The sequence below is a fragment of the Carlito syrichta genome, unplaced genomic scaffold (assembly GCF_000164805.1).
Source record: "Carlito syrichta isolate Samal-C Ts95f unplaced genomic scaffold, Tarsius_syrichta-2.0.1 Scaffold123436, whole genome shotgun sequence".
NCBI classification, from domain to species: Eukaryota; Metazoa; Chordata; class Mammalia; order Primates; family Tarsiidae; genus Carlito; species Carlito syrichta.
In genome coordinates, this window is record NW_007067532.1 from 172,423 (window position 1) to 177,538 (window position 5,116).

The 5,116-nt window shown below is 39.9% G+C and overlaps 1 protein-coding gene across 1 annotated transcript in view; it reads right to left on the reverse strand.

Annotated features, from left to right (window-relative positions):
- The window catches only part of STK17A (serine/threonine kinase 17a), a 32,813-nt gene that overhangs the window by 27,081 nt on the left and 616 nt on the right, over positions 1–5,116 (reverse strand). The gene's annotated exons all lie outside the window — the stretch shown is intronic.

Sequence of the window (5,116 nt, forward strand, 5' to 3'; positions counted from 1 at the left end):
AAAAAAAAAAAAAAAAAAAAAAAAAAAAGATGATAAAAATAGCAGATTTTTTTGTGAAATAGCATGTGTTGGGTTTTGGATAGAAGTCGGAGGTGCCTTTCTTGGTAAAGAGAATCTCATTTACTGGATGGATTCTAAATATAATTTCAAGTGTCGGGTTACAGGCAGAGGTGAAAAGATAATAGTATAAGTAGAATATCGAAGGTTCGGGTAAACATCAGAAAATGTAGATGTTAATTTGAGTGGTATACAGAGGAAGCAAAATAATATCCAAGGTCCTGTTGTATTCTAGATTACAATAAATTGCTTTGTTTATACCTTTTATTATACTTATATCAATTTATTTATACCTTTATTATATTTTTTAATTTGACATAATACAATTTGTTGTACTATGACTGTCTCACCAGCTAGACTGAGTTCCAGAGACCTCACTTATTATTCATCTTTTTAATCTCCCTGCACATGGCAGGTATGCAAATATATCAGCACACTGAGTAAGCTGTTCTTATTACTTTGTTAAGTAAAATTTTGTGGCAACTTAACCTGATAACATTTAATATACTAGACGACTTGCCATTCTTGCTTCCTGAATTTTCTACTACGGTGCCTTGTTTGTTTTATTACCAACGGCTGGAGTATCTTACATGGCTATTACTGAAATTGCATTCATTCTTTATAGCTCAGCTCAAATGCTATTTTCCCCAAAAGACCTTCCAGTGACATGCCATCTTGACTATAAAGGGGACGGTGATTGATCTGTTACATTTAAAACAAGGCAATTTCTACATGGATAATATATTTAACAAAGGTCTTTATTTATTTATTTATTTATTTATTTTTCGAGTTGGAGTCTCACTCTGTCACCCAGGTTGGAGTGCAGTGGCATGCTCACGGCCACTGCAGCCTTGACCTGCTGGGCTCAGGTGATCCTTCCACCTCAGCCTTCCAAGTAGCTGGAACTACAGGCATGCACCACCATGCTCAACTAATTTTTTTTTTTTTTAATTGTAGAGATGAGGTCTCGCCATGTTGCTCAGGCTGGTCTTGAACCTGTGAACTCAGGCAATCCTCTTACCTCTGCTACCCAAAGTGCTGGGATTACAGGTGTGAGCTACTGTACCCAGCAAGGTCTTTATTTTTTAAGAAAATTATAATTTATGACACATGCTTAAGTAGTTGTAAGATACAAAACCTGAAGCCATTACCTACAACCATCAATCTAGGTAAAGGACACACAGTTCCCAAAATACTTACCCAAATCTCTCTTCAATTTGAATACTCTTACTCTGATAAAAATCCTTTCTTGCCCTGGTTACCCCTAACCACTCTGAGGAGACTGAGATAGGACATCTTTATCTCCTTCAAGGCCCAACTGGAGGGGCCTTATGATGCTGAAGCTTGGTGTGTTTGTTCTAAACTGAAACTCATTAGCATGCCTTTTCATAAAAACTACGGGAAATTGTTTTAGTCACAAGATATACCACAGATTATTCTTTGAAAAACATCTGTGGTGTAATGGGAGTAATTTCAAAGTCAGGAGTTCCAGCTCTGCTGTCTCTCACAAGACTTAATCTCATTTGAAAAACCAGGTTTTCCAAACAGGTTTATGGTGAGAATCAATAAGCTAATCAATGTATGTGAAAGCACTTGTAAAACTACAAAGCCTATACTACATTTTATGAAGTACCTGTTCCAAATGTGAACTCATATTTCTAACTTTTTTCCTTAGGAAAATTCAACTATGAACATGTAATAATATTTTTAAAATGTTCTTTTGGCTTAAAATAGTTTCTTAAGAAAGAATATATGGGCCAGGTACGGTGGCTCAAGCCTGTAATTCCAGCACTTTGGGAGGCCAAGGTGAGAGGATTGCCTCAGCACAGAGGTTCGAGATCAGACTGGGCAACTTGGTGAGATCTCACCTCTACAATAAATCACAAAAACTAGTTGGGCATGGTGGCGTCCATCTGTAGTTCCAGTTACTTGGAAGGCCAAGGTGGAAGGATCACCTAAACTTAGTAGGTTGAGGCTGCGGTGGCTGTTTGCGTGCTACTGCATTCCAGCCTGGGCAACAGAGTGAGACTCCAACTCAAAGAAAAAAGCTGAAAGAATATATGACTATATTAAAAACATTAAAGTTTAGGACTAGATAGTAAAAACACATGCAAGGCAAATCATTTGATGTGAAACTGGTATATTTTAAAATTTCTAGAAACATCTTTCTGTTCCTATTAATATACTGTCCCTATCAATAAACTCAAAGGAAATCAACACAAAAAAATTCTCAGAACTCAAGGTCATTTATTCTGTGCCTCAGTAACAAAATCATTAATATGGTTTACATTGGCCCACTTCCTGGCTGAAAGAAAGGTAACAAGTCTTAGAAATAACAAGTCAAGCTCAAGTAATAAAAGAAAGTTTTACATCATATATTTACCCACATTTGGGTTGCTATGGACTCTGCTGATGAGATGAAAGAATGTGACATTTCTTAAAAAGATCAACATCAAATTCCTTTTGTTACTCTGGAATCAATATTGACCATTTATAAAATTTTCTCTGAGCAGATATCTCACTGAAAGTTTTACATCTGACAAAGCAGTAGCACCTGAAAGGGATCAATTTCTGCTTGAACAGTTAACTCTGACACCTCTTCCATATTTTACTAAATGGAAGGCCATAGAATAAAATTTAAAAAATGTTTTTCTTCCAATATTATTAAAAGGTAATATAAGTATTTTGCAAGTTCTATATCAGCATGAGATAAATTAGAATTAAATCAGAAATGTAAGAGTTAACAATTGGAAAAATAAGCAAATTTTCTATCTTATCCAAGAAAAGATCATGTATAAACACATTCAACTATGTTAAGACCATAAAATACAGGCAAAATGTGTAAGCCTTAAACAAGAACTGCTTATAACACAAACAGAAGTTTTATGTCCTGAGACTTCTAAACAGTTCCTGTGACTTCATTAGTTTTGTCAGAGATAGAGGCATATTTTGAGATTGTGCATGTTTTCTATTTTCATTACATTTAAAATAATAACATTTATTGAATTACACAATAACGTACATTTATTGAGTGCTTTCCTCAAGCTAAGCACAGCCTTAAGGCCATAGATGCGTTATATTTAATACTCTCAACAACCCTATAAGGCAACCAGTAATTAGGTAATGTACTCAAGTCCACATAACTAGTATGAGCCAGGATGCAACCTCAGATTGTCTGACTCCAAAGCCCACGTTCCTAAGCACTGCATTAAACTCGTCCATGATGAAAAAGGGTAACACAAAGAAAAGGATAAACTGATTTTTATTTTTCAGTTCCAGGCTCTTACATCAAGTATCTATCTAATAACTACATTGCTCTGCTGCTTCAAGATCTATTCCTTTTGTAAAGAAATAGCTGAGCTCGATGGCTCAGCCTGTAATCCCAGAGCTTTGGGAGGCTGAGGTGAGTGGATTGCTGGAGCCCACAGGTTCGAGACCTGGCTGGGCAACTTGGCGAGACATCTCTACATAAAATAAAAAATTAGCCGGGTGCGGTAGTGCTCGCCTGTAGTTCCAGCTACTTGGAAGGCTGAGGCGGAAGGATCGCTGCAGGTCGAGGCTGCAGTGGCCGGGAGCGTGCCCCAGCACTCTGGTCTGGGCGACAGAGTGAGACTCCAACTCAAAAAAAAAAAAAGAAAATTTACATAAGAAATGGTATGTAGATGACATCAAAATCCTAAACAAACAAACAAACAAAGGAACACCTTATAGGTAAGCGAATGCTATAACAGAGTTTAAAACAAAAGTTGAAAGAAACATTCCTGGGGGAATTAGTACCACGACACCTGGTGGGGTGCAAATCAGTTTTCAGATTAAATCATTCATTATAAGTCTACAAGACAGTGCTTGCCACTTGAAGACATTTCAGTTTTGTGATACCTGTACCAGTTTTCCTTTGTGGAATGAAGCCAGACAACCAAATAATGGAAAAATCTGGTCTTCCTTTTTTAACTAATCAGGGTTACTTCAGAATGTTTGGAATTTTGACAAATTAGAACACCTAGCTGAGTCATCGCTCTCTCTGACTTCTTTTGTCATAATTAAAGTATGCACAGACCCAGCCAATTAGTGCCAAGCACAGCGAAGTAAACCTTGGTCCTGAAAGGACATTTGGAATAAGTAAGGCATTTTAAAGGTAGGAAACCCGCCCCCACAAACAGTGCAAGAAACCCTATTTCCAAAAGTTACCTTAATATTTGTAAGGCAGTAGTGTTAACATTGTGATAGATGCCTTTTCCACGACCCCAAACGAAGGCTGACATAACTGCCAGGCCCTTTCCCATTACAACATGGTGCTACTTTGCAACCACGACACATGTTTGCAATAATAGTGGATATTGACTGAACACCACGCGCCAGGCCCAGTGGCAGATGCCTTACAGGTCCGGCTCTTGACGACACCTCTTTGAGGTGGGTGCCCTCACGCCACTGATTTTACAGATGAGAAAAGTGACACTGCGGAGTCTAAGTAACCCACCCAAAGGCAAACGCCGCAAGCGGGCAAGGACATGAACTCAGGCCAGACCTCGAAGCGAGCGCATCCGACCGACTTCTCCAGGCTGTTCTCGAGGAAGAAGCGAGTCCCTAAACCTCACAGAAGTCACTCGACCACCCGTCTTGAGCACACGAAATGTAAAGGACCCAAACACGCTTTGCCTTTTATAACTTTAAACAAAGGCCAAGACGTAAGGTCTCCCTGCTCCCACAAAAAAATAAGGGCGGGTGGGGAGCAGGCAAGAGCCCGCTTACGGCGCAGTAGGGAGACGAGGGGGCTGGAAGCCTATGAATGAAACCAAGCTAAGCTGGAGGCGCAGGGCCCGAAAATTCTAGAACTAACAGAGCACAAAGCCGACCAAGAAAGCGAAAAGCAAGTCCGCAGCAGCAGAGGGACAGGCGTCGACAGGGCGCCGGGCAAAGGCAGCTGTCACGACCGATGCCACGGCTCATCGGGGCCACGCGAAACGAGACGGAGACGGTCGGGACCGAGTTTACGGGCCAAGCCCACGCGGACTGCACCCCCTGGTTTCCAGACTCTCACGCTTCTCTCCTGAAATGGCTG